General features: G+C 34.2%; 1 protein-coding gene across 1 annotated transcript in view; it reads right to left on the reverse strand.

The window, feature by feature from the left end:
- The window catches only part of LOC106107579 (5-hydroxytryptamine receptor), a 31,043-nt gene extending 15,607 nt beyond the window's left edge, over positions 1-15,436 (reverse strand). Inside the window, exon 1 of the mRNA XM_013288463.1 lies at positions 15,375-15,436. The gene's annotated coding sequence lies outside the window, so the exon portion shown is untranslated. The remainder of the gene's footprint in view (positions 1-15,374) is intronic.
- Positions 15,437-15,782: the final 346 nt, after the last annotated feature.

Here is a 15,782-nt window from a genome sequence, read left to right on the forward strand (position 1 = left end):
CCCTTCCTATGCTTATATATATTTATGCTTATACAGGGTGTTATTGAGACTTTAATCTTGCAACTATTACGTAATCTATACTATTATAATAAAGCGTAAACAAACACTTCTTTGTTGCCAAGATTTCAGCTATTACAGCATATTTTTTAAAATTCTATTTTTAATAAAAATCCCTACACTTATGTCACGCTTTAGGCTATATATTCTCACGCCATTCAACTTAGGGGGTAAATAATTTGGATAAAAACCCCAATGTGGGAAAGAGACCAAGTTGCTGCCAACATCAAGTAAGTAAGATTGCCAAGGTTTGTCATGTCATGTTATTTTGACATTTGCTATTGATAATTTGGCAAATGTAAACAATAAAATAAAAATTTACAATTTTATGCGGATGAAGTCGCATGGGAACAGCAAGTATATACTAAATACCCTTGAGTGTTGTCTTGCTTCTTCTGACCCGCTGGGTTGCCTGTAAGATATTATTCATAGCAATGAAGCCGCCCTTGCACATATTTTGTTTTAGTATAGTTTAAACATTTGTATTATTAGTATTTAAATGTTTTGTATAAAGTTTTAAATAAATCATACTAATATTATAAATGCGAAAGTTAAGATGGATGGATGGATGGATGTTTGTTAGAGTTTGTAGCCTAAACGGCTGAACGGATTTCGTTGAAATTTGGTATAGATGTAGAGGAAGTCTGGAAGTAACACACTTTTGTTTTTTTAATTCCACGCGGACGGAGTCGCGGGCAACAGCTAGTAATACAATAAACGTACAAACTACATAAAGCTAACAATAGTTAATTTAGTTACTAGATACGTAAAAGTGTACGAAAGTAAATATCATTTTAAAAATCTTACAAAACTGATTACGTTTTGAACGTGTATATAAATAAGGGTCAAATTGCAACTTAATGTCGATCTATCTTCGGGTGGGTTTCCATTGTGTAAGCCGTCAGTGTGCGTCAATCACAAGTATTATCTATTAACTATTGACTCAGGGGAAATTATTGTAGGATCATTGACGTACTGTGCCAAGAGATTTAGAAGTTCATTCATGTTGGATTTACTAATAACATTCTATGTTTTTCAATATCTAGTTAAACTATAAATATAAGATTGTTAAGGTTTTATTTTAGTAATTTGAAATTATTTATAGTTAGATGGATGTCTTCACTTAAAGAAAATTGCCTTGGAGAAGCACCCCATTTTGTGTAGAGAAATTAAAATGAACGTCATTTTTTTCATGCTTTTTTTTTTAAGAGCACGCGCACACCTTTAACCAAACTATCTCATAACAATGAGCTTATATGGAGGTGCGCACTCGATTTTAGTTGTGCAACCAAACAGTTGAATTGGCTTCGAAACAATCGACAATCACACAAGTTGTGATACACTCATGTCAAAGCACTCTAAATGTGCAAATTAGTGGTAATTTGTTGATTCTTCTTCTTCTTCTTCCTTAGCTCTACAGCCCTTTGTGGGCCTTGGCTTGGTCAAGCAATTTTTTTCCATTTCGGTCTGTTAGTGGCTACCGATTTCCAGTTTCTTAAGCCAACATTCTTTGCGTCACGATTTACACCGTCTACCTATCTCAACTTTGGTCTTCCTCGGTCTCGACGACCTTCAGGGTTGCTCGCCATAAGGGATTTTGGCATCCTGACTTCGTCCATCCTTTGCACGTGACCAGCCCATTTGAGCCTGGTTAGCTTTATGTGAAATTTGTTGATTACTATTAAAAATAATTTATGTAAAATGTTTATATGCCATCAGAATGGTCAGCAGCCGTCCCGATGTCCAATTCGGAATTGAAATGACCCTTCGTATTGAAACCGTAAAGGACTCAAACAAGTTTTTGTCGAGAAAATCTTATTATTCAAATAATCTTTTAGTAGAAAGGGACCAGACAATTGTAAAAGGGCGCGCGGTTGTGATTTATAAAATCAATGTTACAACTGTGGATTTTTTATGAAAGAGTTGGCTTATCTTAATGTCATTTAAGTTTAGGGGTTCACGTCAAATGTAAATAAGCAATCTTTAACGGCCTTACCGCGGCCGCAACAATCCTGGAGGTAGTGGGGAGCCGCATGGACAAGCCCAGTCTATAAGCACTGGGTAAATGCCCATGTAGTATTATATAAGTGTACAATCTATTTTATAAGTATAATACTAACTTAGACTAAGTCAAATTTTACTAACAAAATAATGGATCTATATCTACAGATATTATTTTATTTTTATTTTACAAAATTTTAATAAAAAATTAAAATAAAAAAAATCAACCAAAAAATGGGACCCACCGGCAAGCATTACCTTTCGGATAAAAAAAGAATTATCAAAATTGGTCTACTAGCGGCGGAGTTATGCCGTAACACACATAAAAAATAATACAGACGAATTGAGTACCTCCTTCTCTTGGGAAGTCGGTCAAAAATCACAACAATAAAGACACTGTTTTAAATAAAATTTAGCTTAGTTATATAAAAAAACATAGACTACTTACTTTTGATTTTTTATAAGCCACGCAGAATCCGGAAGGCGATAGCTAGTAAAAAATGTATCTGCCAAGAATATGCGTTGAATATGCAATCTGTAATTTATTCTTATTACTAATATTATAAAGAGTAAAGATGTGACAGTTTGCATTGAATAGTCTCCAAAACTATAAAACTGACTTCTAAAATTATTATACCATACTAAAGCAAAATTATTACGTAACCTATATTTATCATTAAATTTTTCCTGAACGAAGTCGGGGACAAAAGTTAGTCTAAGTATAATTAGCTGTGATGAAAGCCAATTCGGAAGTGACGAGATAGTTCCGCGCCGGCCGAAAATTTTAATTAATTATACCGGAGTCTGTTTTGCCGACAGTTTGTAAGACCTTTGTAGAAGACTTGAAAAGATGAAAAATGAAACGTTAATTCAACATTAAATGAATGCTCTGTTTTACCTCAGTTTGGTTCTGAAAGTAAATTTCTTAATTGTGAGATAATTTTTTTATCAAGATTAAAAGGCTTTAGTATGCCAACTACCTTTATACATTGCTAGCTGTTCCCGTGCGACTTCATCCGCATAAAATTATGAAAATTTTATTACATTGTTTACATTTGTCAAATTATCAATTACAACTGTCAAAATGACATGATATGATGACAATCTTGCTTCCTTAATGTTGGCAGCAACTTATGGTCTCTTACCCACATTAGGGATTTCATCCAAAACATTTACCCCCTAAGTTTATTGGCGTGAAAATATATAGCCTAAAGCGTAAGGTACATGTATGGCGTTTTATTAAAAAAAGAATTATTCAAAAATATGCTGTAATTGCTGACATCTTAGGCAACAAAGAAGTGAGCGTTTACGCTCTATTATAATAGTATAGTTTTGTTACGGCCGAATGCTGAAACGACATGTATGTAGTATTTTAAATAATTACACTTCTAACTGTAAATTCCATTAGATAGTGCGCATATCTTTGACTAAACTATAGCACAACTGTTTAGTCTCGCATTGATTCCGAGCTTATATATGAAGGTGCGCACACTATTAGATTTTTATTTGTGCAACTAAACAGGTATGCTATAGCTTACAAAGTTTAATTATTCATGAAAAAACATATAGATTACTTTTTTTAATTCCACGGAGACAGAGTCGCGGTTCAAAGCTTGTATGTTATAAAATGTAAAGTATAGAAACGAGGTAAAGTATTTCACGTAACAATCCTTAAAGGTGTGAAGAAAACCGGACTGTTTGCTGGGAATATTTCGCATACGTCATGTCCGTCGTTTGTCTCTGTCTGCCGGTGACGTGACGAGCTCCATCCAAAGAGATGTAGAGGGATGTCGCAAAGCTTTGACTATCGAGACACGGACTAGGCTTCGGGCATTGCACTATATAAAACCTGCCAATTTTGCTTGTTCGATATTTGTCCGTCTTGAAACGTTTTCATTAATACAAAATGGATCAAATTTACTACGACAAAACGAGAATAGGTGAGAATTTATTACACATTTTATTTGACAGAATGGAATTGACAGGTCCTGTATCTTAAAAGTAAAAGTTCCATAGACACTGTCGCCTCCCTTTAAAGTAATTAAGACCATTTTCACACCACGCATAGCAATTAAGGTCGGCCCAAGTTTAGTTTGTTGATTATTAATGCGAACTTGGAGCACTTTGAATGTTCACTAGTTACTTGGGACCCTGGATATTGGATAGTTTAGGAGACAGTTATGACCCCATGACTAGCGACCTTAGTATCTCTATTGTGTCAGTGTTTATCAAGGAATAAATATTACGGTTTATCTGTAAGTATTGGATAAACAGTAGTTTTAATTTTAGAAACCGGCTGTATTTTTTAAGTCATTAATTTTCTTAAGTATTGATTTTAAAATTAAAAGGAAAAGTTAGATTGAGTCTAAATTCTTATAAAAGCAGATTCACGGAGTATTCGTTTCCGATACTTTTGTTCAACATCAAACGTTTACTGTTTCGTATGAAAAGCGCTAGTTCAGTCCGACATCGGTGTCAAGATTACTTTTGCTTTGCTGACTACACATTGTCAATGAGAATCTATTTCAAGAAATTTTCAAGGTTTTCTAACAAATTTAAAATCATGCAATAAACCAATGTATATACACAGGCTGCATAAAAACTTAGACAATGTTTTGTCTACGTTGAAGTTTATCATCATCATTATCCCCTTATCCTACTCCCGCAGGGTCGGCGCAACAGGTTTTTGTCCTCCACATAAGTCTATCATACGTCATCTCAGTCATCACTCCCTTTTTGATCATGTCACCTTTTACACAATCCATCCATCTCCTTCTAGGTCTACCTCTACCGATGTACCCTTCCACACTCATAACTAACGTTCTCCTTGTAACATGCGATTCATCCCTCCTCATAACATGCTAACCTTTTACTCCTTAACTTCTCTACTACGGGGGCTACTCTCAAACTTCCTCTTATATACTCTTTTCGTCCTACCTACGAGTCCATCATAAGACCTGTCATATCGTATGAATCTGAATGTTGGGCCATTAAAGTTGCGGATGAAAGCAGATTGCATGAGGCTGAGATGCGTATGTTAAGATGGATGTGTGGTGTGACAAGAATGGATAAAGTTAAGGTTGTGTAAATTAGAGGAAGTGTGTAAGTAGCGTCAGTGGTGGAGAAATTGAGAAGCAAAAGGTTAGCGTGGTATGGACTTGTTATGCGACGATACTATGGGGTTATAAACCAAAAAGTGTTAAGAATGAAAGTGGATGGCTATAAAAGAAGAGGTAGACAGAAGAAAGTTTGGATGGATTGTGTATAGGGGATATGCTTAGTAATGGAGTGGATTAAATTAACATATCTCGGTTAATTTTCAATCCATTGTAACCTTGACTGACATTGAAATAAAGAACAACTTTTACTACAAAAAGAATAGTCGACAATGACACACTTCGTTTATTCACATGTAACTTGTTCGACCAAAAAATTTTCTACGAAACTGAAAATAAGCTACCCTTTCGACGGACCCTTTTGTACAAGGGAAGATTGGGATCCGGGGTGTATTTATTGGCACGGTCCGACCTTCGACCCCCATGTAAGCGCTACTAATCTCATTCCACTAGCGAAACTAGGAATCAAGAATTTTTAAACATAAAATATGTTCTATTATAGTAAGAGCGGGCTCACAGCTTTGACTAAACTGTTGTGCGATTGTCGATTGTTTCGCAGCCAAATTAATTGTTTAGTTGCACAACTAAAATCGAGTAGTGTGCGCACCGCCATATAAGCTCATAGGAATCAAAGCGAGACTAAACAATTGTGCGATAGTTTAGTTTTCTGGTGTCGCACGCTCTAAAGATTGAGATATAATAGAATTTTATTATTATTATAGGTTAAGAAGTTGGAATCATTTTAATGCTAGATTACTTCGAATGAAATTTGGACGAAGTTTTTTTTTATATGATAAGGTGGCAAACGAGCAAGCGGCCACCTAAATACGCCAAAATGGCGAAGCGACCGCTGCCCATAGACATCCGCAATTGCAGATGCGTTGCCGACGCTTATCCGACGGAGGAGGAGACGCACATAAAGAGGATATTTCCCCTTCCTATGCATCTCCTCCACCGTCAAATCCACTTCCCCTTCCCATCCTCTCTTTATGAGAAAAGGGTGGAAAAGAGAAATGGACTTAAATTAGGCCTCCGGCACCACACTCATCAGACGAAACACGGAATTGTTTCCATTTGACGCCTGTTTTCTGTGTGGTCGTGGTATTACTGGGGGCGTGCCGGCCCTGCAGTGCTAAGATGTTAGAGCGGACACTACCACTGTAATTACTTAAATAAGTAGAACGATACCTGAAAACTGTAATACTACTTTTCCATTTATTTTAACCAAACAGTTTATTCTTTCAACATAAACAAAGCCAATCATACTAATATTATAAATGTGAATGTTTTGATGGATAGATGGATGTTTGTTAGAGTTTGTAGCCTAAACTGCTGAACAGATTTCTATATAATTTGGTAGAGATGTAAAGGACATTCTGGAAAAACACACAGGGTACTTCTATTTTTTTTTTAAATCCACGCAGACTAAGTCGCGGGCGAAAGCTAGATTTATCATAAAATTCATTCTAACATTAGAAGAAATGAACATTAGAAATGTCAAAGAAAAGGTATCGATGAATGATTGAATTCACCTAAGGTCATAGTAAGCCACAGTTGACTGGTTACCTTGGTACGCGTGACCTTATAGCCTAGTCTAGAATATTTATAGAGTTGGCAGTTCTCGCGTGATATCCTCCGACCTCACAAGCAATAAGACGGCAAGTAATAAATACTTAACGTTATGATATAGTCGTAAAGTAGTCCCTTACTTAATGAGGGATAATAAACTTATCAAATAAGTGCCTGTGAAGGGATACTTAACAAATTTGACGATAATATTTTTTCTTAACCTTTCATAAATGTGATTTTTTCTCGCGCTGCTAAGAAGCTTACTCCAATACCGGAACTGCCATTTTTTTACTAATATTGGGTACCAATACCAAGGGACTTGGGCTTCCAAACTCTGCCTACCTTTTACCATGCAAACATTATCATCAGCATTTGTATTTTTAATGCTGGAAATAAGCTACACATCTTTCATAGAATGCGGACTTCTTTCTTTATTATAAAACTAGCTGTTGCCCGCGATTTCGTTCGCGCTACGTTAAGATAAAAAGTAGACTATAATATGCCCTAGTATATGCGCTAGTTGCGGTCAGAAAGACCGACAGACAAATATTTTTGAAATGCGATTTTCGTTATCAGCAACGCAAATACACCATTTTCCCGAAATCTGGAATTATTCTTTTTAACATTACTAACAGACACTCCAATCTTATCTTACTCTTGCTAATGTTATAAATGCAAATTTTTGCAAATTTTTGCATTTATAACATGGATGGATGGATCTTTGTTAGAGGATGTAGACTAAACGACTGAACGGATTTCGATGAAATTTGTTATGGATGTAGAGGATAGTCTGGAAGAACACATAGTCTAATCACTTTTGTTTTTTTTTTTATCAGAGCAGACCGAATCGCTGTCGAAACCTAGCTTTATTATATATAGATTCTATAACTCGTCTCGATACAGAGCCTTTGTACAGATCGATATCCAAATATCTTTTACCGATTGAGTGTTACATCATAAATAATTCATCATGGGAGGCGCGGCGAGATTGGCCTTCGTGTATTGGAGTAGACCTTTTGTTTAGGTCATAATGTATGTTACATTTGTTTTGATATCGATAAATTCATATACATTCACAAACACTTCTCCAGATGTTCCAATAAATTGTTAACTAGTGTCACGTTTGTTGGGAAGAAGCTTCGATAGTTCTTAACTGAATTCAATGAACGTTACTATACAGTTTGTGCAAGGAATTGGGCAAGGTTGGTTGTCTGATAAACGCTAATGAATAATGATGTAATTTTTGATATTTTTACCGTAAAAAGCGAAGAACCTTGCTAGTTTTTCTCTGAACAGTATTTACTCTGTCGTAAACAAGCAGGGTAAAAGTGTTTCGGTTTATCTATACTATTATAATAAAGCGTGAACACACACTTCTTTGTTGGCTAAGATGTCAGCAATTACATATTTTTGAATAATTCTTTATTTAATAAAAAGCCCTTTACTTACGTCACGCTTTAGGTTATATATTTTCACGCCCTTAAACTTAGGGGGTAAATATTTTAAATAAAAACCCTAATGTGTGAAAGAGACCATAAGTTGCTGCCAACATCAAGGAAACATTGCCAAGTTTTGTCATGTCACGTCATTTGATACATCTAAACAATAAAATAATTTTATGTTGATGAAATCGCAGGGGAACAGCTAGTTGCAATATAAGACCTTTTTTAAATCAATTTAATGTTCAATGCTTATAAAGTCTTAATAATTTGATACCTGTTTTTAATTACTGCATAAAAATTAAAGGATCAACGTAACTGCTTGTAAAAAAATTATTAGTCGAGATATAGTAGTTTTTTTTTTAATATTGTATAATCGAAGCATACAAGACTGGTTTTAGACTTATTGGATGTGAAGAGCATATGATTTATTTCTCGTACAATATCAGCATGCGCCGTCAACCGTTCGACTCAACCGAGTTTATTGAAATTTTTGAATCGAATATTTTATTACAAATTCTTCATTTTATTATTATTTATGATAGAGGAAATTTACGAATATTTCATGCTGTAGTTTACTGTACTGTTTCCATTTTTATTCATGTGTTGCAACCCGTATATTGTGATGTTACCGTAAAATAAAAACATAGACAGTCTGTAATTTTTAAAAAATTACTAGCTTTAAAAAGTGCCCTTAATAGCTACGAGAAATCATTGCGGATTTCAATCTAATCTCCTACAGTAAATGTAGGCGATTTTTTTTACATTTAATTTTACTAGTACCACAAAATTAAAATATATTTTAAGGCTACGTTAATTCGCTAAAATAGCGAAGCGACTGCTAGCCTTAGACAGAAGGGCGCAAAGAAAAACAGTACATCTACTTTTGCGTCCTGTCCTCCACAAAACATTTACTCTGCCCATCCTTTCCTTGTGCAAGAAGAGAGGGAAGAGGAAATGCATTAAAAGAGTTCTCCAACACGCACATTCATAGACGAATTGCTTCGCTTGTCTTCTATGTGGTCGTGAAATACCAACGGACAAGTCGGACCATTCTTGCGAAGATGGTAAAAAATGTATTTTAAATCGATCTATATTAAAATCTTACTTCTTACTAATATTATTAATGCGAAAGTTTAGATGGATGGATGGATGGATGTTTGTTAGCGTTTGTAGCCTAAACGGCTGAATGGATCTCTATGAAATTTGGCACAGGTTTAGAGCATAGTCTGGAAGAATACATAGGCCACTTTTTATCCCGGGAATAGTAACGGTTCCCGTGGGATTCATTAATTTAGTTTTTTAATGTTTACTCGATCATTCTGCAATAGTTCAACATATGTTATTGAAATTTGGCACAGATATAAAACAAAGTCTGGAGTACACATGAGATAAGCTTCATCCCAGAGAAATGTCCGGTTCCCGAGGGATACGTAGCTTTTTGTGATTTATTTAGTTTGTATGTTTTCTAATACCACGCGGACGAAGTCGCGGGCAACAGCTCGTATAATAATAGTAAGTCGAAGTAACAATTTTTATCAGAACATAAATTCTTTCAGCAACATACATTAATACGAACCTAATCTGGGATTATAGTAGTGTAATATCGCACTCGATCTGTTATAATATAACTCGCATGTTCGCTGCCATAACTGAGGCCGTAAATCACTTGCAGCGAACCCTCTACGCTTTGAGGAAAATCATGTAATGTTACACCATTCACATACAATAATTAACATAACATTTACTGTTAGACTCTTGTTTTGCGACTGATAGGAGTGGTACTCTTCTTTGTATGTTCATTCTATCGGTCTAATTCTGAAACGAATTTTAAATTCACTTTAATTCAGTTTTAGTGGAATTTGAAGTTAAATTGTAACATCATTATTTAAGACGCTGTTAAATTTCGTTTCTATATTTGGCCGTACGTGTTGTAGTTATCGAAAAGTTACATATATCAAGATACTTCGTGTGTTTTTATTTATGTCCAAGATTTAATTTTTAATTTTAGAAATATGGTGGTTTAAGCTTTTAATTTTGTCGCATGGAAATCTCTCTTCCGTGTAACTATTTCACTGCAAGTGTAAAAGAACTTAGTCCCATTTAAAAACTAGCTTTCGCCCGCGACTTTCCCCGTGACATTAAAAAAAAAACAAAAGTGAGTAGCCTATGTGTTCTTCCAGACTATCCTCTACATCTATACCAAATTTTATCGAAATCCGTCCAGACGTTTAGGCTACAAACTCTAACAAACATCCATCCATCTAAACTTTCGCATTTATAATATTAGTAAGATTAGTAGGATGATATTCCAATTTAACACTTCGACTTATTAATTTTACAATTCCAATTCAGCAAGCATTAAATTATACCAAATGTCTCTACATTTTTCTTTGAAACGTACCTTATTGTGGCTTTACCGTGTTTAATATTCAAGCGATGATAAGAAACAAACAGCTATCTCTCAAGTTGTCAAACGTTCATAAAAAGAAAATTAAAAGCCTTTCTTATATTCCATCTTTGTGTAGAACATATGTCTATGTTATATATAGTCTTACGATGTCTTTTGTTATTCTCGATGAATGAGTACGATTATATACTATACAAAGAATATGTAACAGAAACATTTACGAATAAGAATAACATCTAAGTTTACTTACTAAGAAACGATCGGCTTTGCTTCTATTAACAATGTTTTTATTAACATAAGGTGGTAAACGAGCAAGCGGGTACCTTAATCCTCAAAAATGGCAAAGCGACCATCCATAGACATCCGCAATTGCAGACCCTTAATTGGCAAAGGATACGCACAAACATCGTGATGCAACCTGCACATATCGGCGAAGAAATTCAAAGATATGTGTGAAGTCAACCAACCCGCACTTGGCCAGCGTGGTTGACTATGGCCTAGTTACCCCATATTAGTGTAGGCTCCGAGCCCCTCAGTGGGGACGTATAGTGAGCTGGTGATGATGATGATGATGACGCACATAAAGAGGACATTTCCACCTATGCGTTTAATCGACCGTCCAAATCCAATTTCCCTTCTCATCCTATCCTTATAAGAAAATGGTGGAAAAAAGAGACTTTATTTGGGCCTTCTGCATGCGCAGTCTACTAGTAGAAATATGTTACCATTTCCACTGCTGCGGCTGCGGAACCAGAGTAGAATGGCGAATCAAGATCAGTAGAAAATGGTTGTAAGTTTGCTCTTTTATATCATTAGTAAACAATTACTTGAACAACAGTATGTATAGTTACAAACTTCTATTTGCGGTTCGTTTGCTCCGTTATGAACAATGGAGCGCATTCCGACTGCATCCGGTTAACTTGCCAACTTTGAATTTTACGCTTAATACATTACGAGTGCAATTTTAATACGACCTACTCTCGTCTATTTAGATGCTTATATGCACAGTTTAACCTGAATTTTAAATTTGCACGTATTATTTATGCATTGCATATAAGTTTAGAGTACCTTGGTGATATTACCTAGACTTACTGCCATGCTCAACTTCAACATCCTCAGCCTTTATGTGTGCCGCCAATGCCTTTCACAGAATACGATCCTCCGCTTTTAGCATCTAAGGACTACCCGCCGTGCACACTAATTCGTCGGTCATACTCTTATTGTCTGCTTTAGTGGTCGTTTAACATGTCCTACGCATGGATTACTTCTGTGGCCGCCTAAAGCGTCTACACTATTAGAAATACAGTCTATATTTAATATCTCTGAGTTTAGTTAGTGTGTTTTAGGTAACTAGCTGTTCCCATACGGATTCATACGCATGAAATTATGAAAATTTTATTTTATTGTTTACATTTGTCAAATTATCAATAGCAAATGTCAAAATGAAATGACTTGACATGACATGACAAACCTTAGCAATCTTTCTTTCTTGATGTTGGTAGCAACTTATGGTCTCTTTCCCACATTAGGGTTTTTTTCCAAGATACTTACCCCCTATGTTTAATGGCGTGAAAATATATAGCCTAAAGCATGACGTAAGCGTAGGGCTTTTTATTAAAAAAAGGATTATTCAAAAATATGTTGTAATTGTTGACATCTTAGGCAACAAAGAAGTGTGTGTTTACGTATAGATCGTTACAGTCAAAAACCGTAGAAATATAATACTTTGTTAATTTGTTGTACAACAAAATTGTTGTAATCAAAGGCCCTTAATTGTACGCTCCGTCCATCTCGTAGTACCCTTAATCTTTAATTACCTTAATTAATGACCTTTCAATGTTAGCTCGACCTTAATTATTTTTAGAGAGAGCTTTAATGTTTTAATTTTGGTACCAAGTCAATGTGTTGAGTAGGCAGTTGTAAAAGTTACAGTGTATTTACACTAATGAAGACTAATTGAAAATAACAAAACCGACTTTAAAATAAAATATTTAAAAATAAAATGTACTGAAGAGTAACCAAACAGTCTAGCGAATTATTTTAAACTAGCTTTCGCCCGCGACTCCGTCGGCGTACTATTAAAAAAGAACCAAGTAGCCTATATGTTCTTCCACACTATCCTCTACATCTATACAAAATTTCATTGAGATTCGTTTAGCAGTTTAGGCCACAAACTATAACAAACATCCATCTAAACTTTCACGCTTATAATAAATAATTAGTATGCTAGTGAAAACTATTCTTTTTTGTAACTATCTTGTCTATATTAAAAAAAAATATTTTAAAGAACTTGTCGAATAAAAAATAATTATGAAACTTTAACAAGGACCGGAGTAAAACAATTAAAAAAAAACCAGTAGAATTAAAAATCTTCTCCTTTTTGAAGGCGGTAGAAACGTATATATGTTTTACGTATATTAACGTCTCGAAGCTCAGATGTTGAAGAAAGAATATTCATTTATTTATTTAAAACTTTATGCACACAAATTAAATACTAGTTATACAAAATTTTAACCTTTCATATTAAAAACAAAATATGTGCAAGAGCGGCCTTATTGCTTTGAGCAACATCTTACAGGCAACCCAGTGGAAACTTCAAAATCATCTTACAAACTACGTTGGGATGACAATCATGACATTTCTAGAATAAATAATATGCCAATATTATTAATGTATGGTAAAAACTCTTTATACATACTAGCAGACTAGTAAGATATATAAAAATGTCGGTATGTTCATCCAGGCGCGTTCGATGCTTCAGTGAACTTTAAAAATATTTTCCAACGGAGAACAAATTGCATTGTGCAAAAGCCTTTTCAAACGGTAGTTTTTTTTTAATAACAAACGTATCAAATGAGCTTAATATCTCTTCTCAAGAAAGTCTTATTTATTAGACATTGTTGTTAATTTTTAATACAATAGCAACACTAGTTTTCGCCCGCGACTCCGTCTTGTGGAATTAAAAAACAAAAGATAGTTGCCTCTGTGTTCTTCCAGAGTATCCTCTGCATCTATATCAAATTTCGTCGAGATCCGTTTAGCAGTTGAGGCTTGAAACTCGAGCAAACTTCCATCCATATACACTTTTGCTTTTATAATATTAGTAAAAAGTAAGATATACTCGCAATTATGTACTCTACAATGCTTGATAGATCTTTCAAAAGGAAAATAATGTTTTACTCAGTAGTTAATATTTTTAATTCTTATATCAATATTAATTGTTTAATTACGATTTAACTCTCAGAAGATAATTTACTCAGACAAAGAAAATTACATAAGAGATAACAATACAAGTAGAGTCCCACAATTTCGTGTGACTATTTTGACTTTAAAGCCCACTATACACGTTAGTTTAGATATGTCGAACAAAACTGTGTGATGAACTGATCGTGTTTAGCTTAGCTAATAAGCTATTGAAAACATTCATACGCTCACAGGGTCAGTCAAATTTGGTCTATAGCCAACAATCACACTTCATAGGCTACTTGCATTTTTTTTAATTCCGCGTGGACGGAGTCGCGAGCGAAAACTAGTAGTTCTATAAACTTGAAAGGAAAATGATTGTTGACATTCAAGACGAGTAAACTAGTTATAGAGGGCGCTGTCAATCTGTCTCTCTACTGTTATACTGTTGGAGAGAAATGAGCGATGTAATTGTTGCTTGAAATTAGTTTCTGAAACTTGGACAAGGATATAGCTAACAAAATGACAAATAAATTTTGTTGTACTAAACTTACTTTAAAATATTTAAACAACAATTTACGTTTATTTAGTATGTTTAAATAAGAATAAATATGTTTTAAGGTAAACTCTATTACGAGAAATTATTATATACATCCACGAAGACAACGTAACTTACGCCCATAATCCTGGCACCACATTCGGGCCAATCTTGAACAACTTTCTTCAACACGCCTACGTAGAATTAGCTGTAATTTAGGTGTTATGCATATTTTAAACTAGCTTTCGCCCGTGACTTCGTTCTCTTGGAATTAAGAACACAAAAGTAAATAGCCTATATGTTCTAGACTATTCTCTACATCTATGCCAAATTTCATCAAGATCCGTTCAGTAGTTTAGGCTACAAACTCCAACAGACATCCATCCATATATCTAAACTTTCGCATTTATAATCCATATATCTTTATTTCTTATTCTCTATATAATACATTTTACAAGAATATAAAAATAAAATAAAATATATTATATAAAAAATTATAATATCAGTGTGATTATTAAACAGTCTCACTGATCTAGATATATATTTATCTAATGTCTAACAGAGTTGTAATTATATTCAAAAGAATTTCTTCTATTCGAGAGAAAGAAAAGCTTTATTATTTAAGTTGTTTTTAACTGTTGGTTTTTTTTTGCTTAACCTATTTTTAGCTTAAGATAAACTAAATAATGATTAATGTTTTATTAAATACAATTTAGTTTAAAAAAGTACTGACGCGTGTTAATTCGTAGATGCATTTTTTAAATTCTGTCTTATAAAAAACATTTTTCTATTACGTGATGTTATAAATTAGTTGAAAAATGTTATTAATTTAATCGAGGATTATACACGTATTTATAATTAAAAAACACGAAAATAAATTCTAAAATATGACATTCTTTTCTGTTACTTTTATTTTTACAATTTTAATTATTACACAAAACATAAAATTAAAAGAACATGTAACACATTTAAACCCATTTGTAGCAATATGTTCAGTTAGGATAGTATATTTTTCATCATAAAAAAAAATGTTTTACATAAAGAATTAAAAAAATGATTACCTGGCTACACGTTCAGTGTCGCTCCGTGTCTCTGGTGATCATTTTGTCATCACAATTATGTTCTGTTCATAGTCACCCCACCTCGGATATACACCACATCATTTAAACCCTAACTCACAAGAAACACTACTAATACTAAAGTTAATTCTAACGTATTTAATTTAATTGTATGTTAAGGTATTTTAATTGGTTAATTTATTTTGTTATCACAGTGGGTATAGTTTCTGTCAAGATTTGTCTACAACGACGTCGTGAGCGTTTGCGGTAGAAATAGACGTGCACTCGCCCCTGCGTCCAAGGGTCGACTGAGGGGTGGGCTCGTAGCCGCGCGCGCAAAACTGTTGATTTCGTCTTTACAGACCCTATGGAGTTGGTGCGAAAAATTAGGTTTCCACACGGACATTTAAT

Source organism: Papilio polytes, unplaced genomic scaffold, assembly GCF_000836215.1.
Source record: "Papilio polytes unplaced genomic scaffold, Ppol_1.0 DF821956.1, whole genome shotgun sequence".
NCBI lineage: Eukaryota > Metazoa > Arthropoda > Insecta > Lepidoptera > Papilionidae > Papilio > Papilio polytes.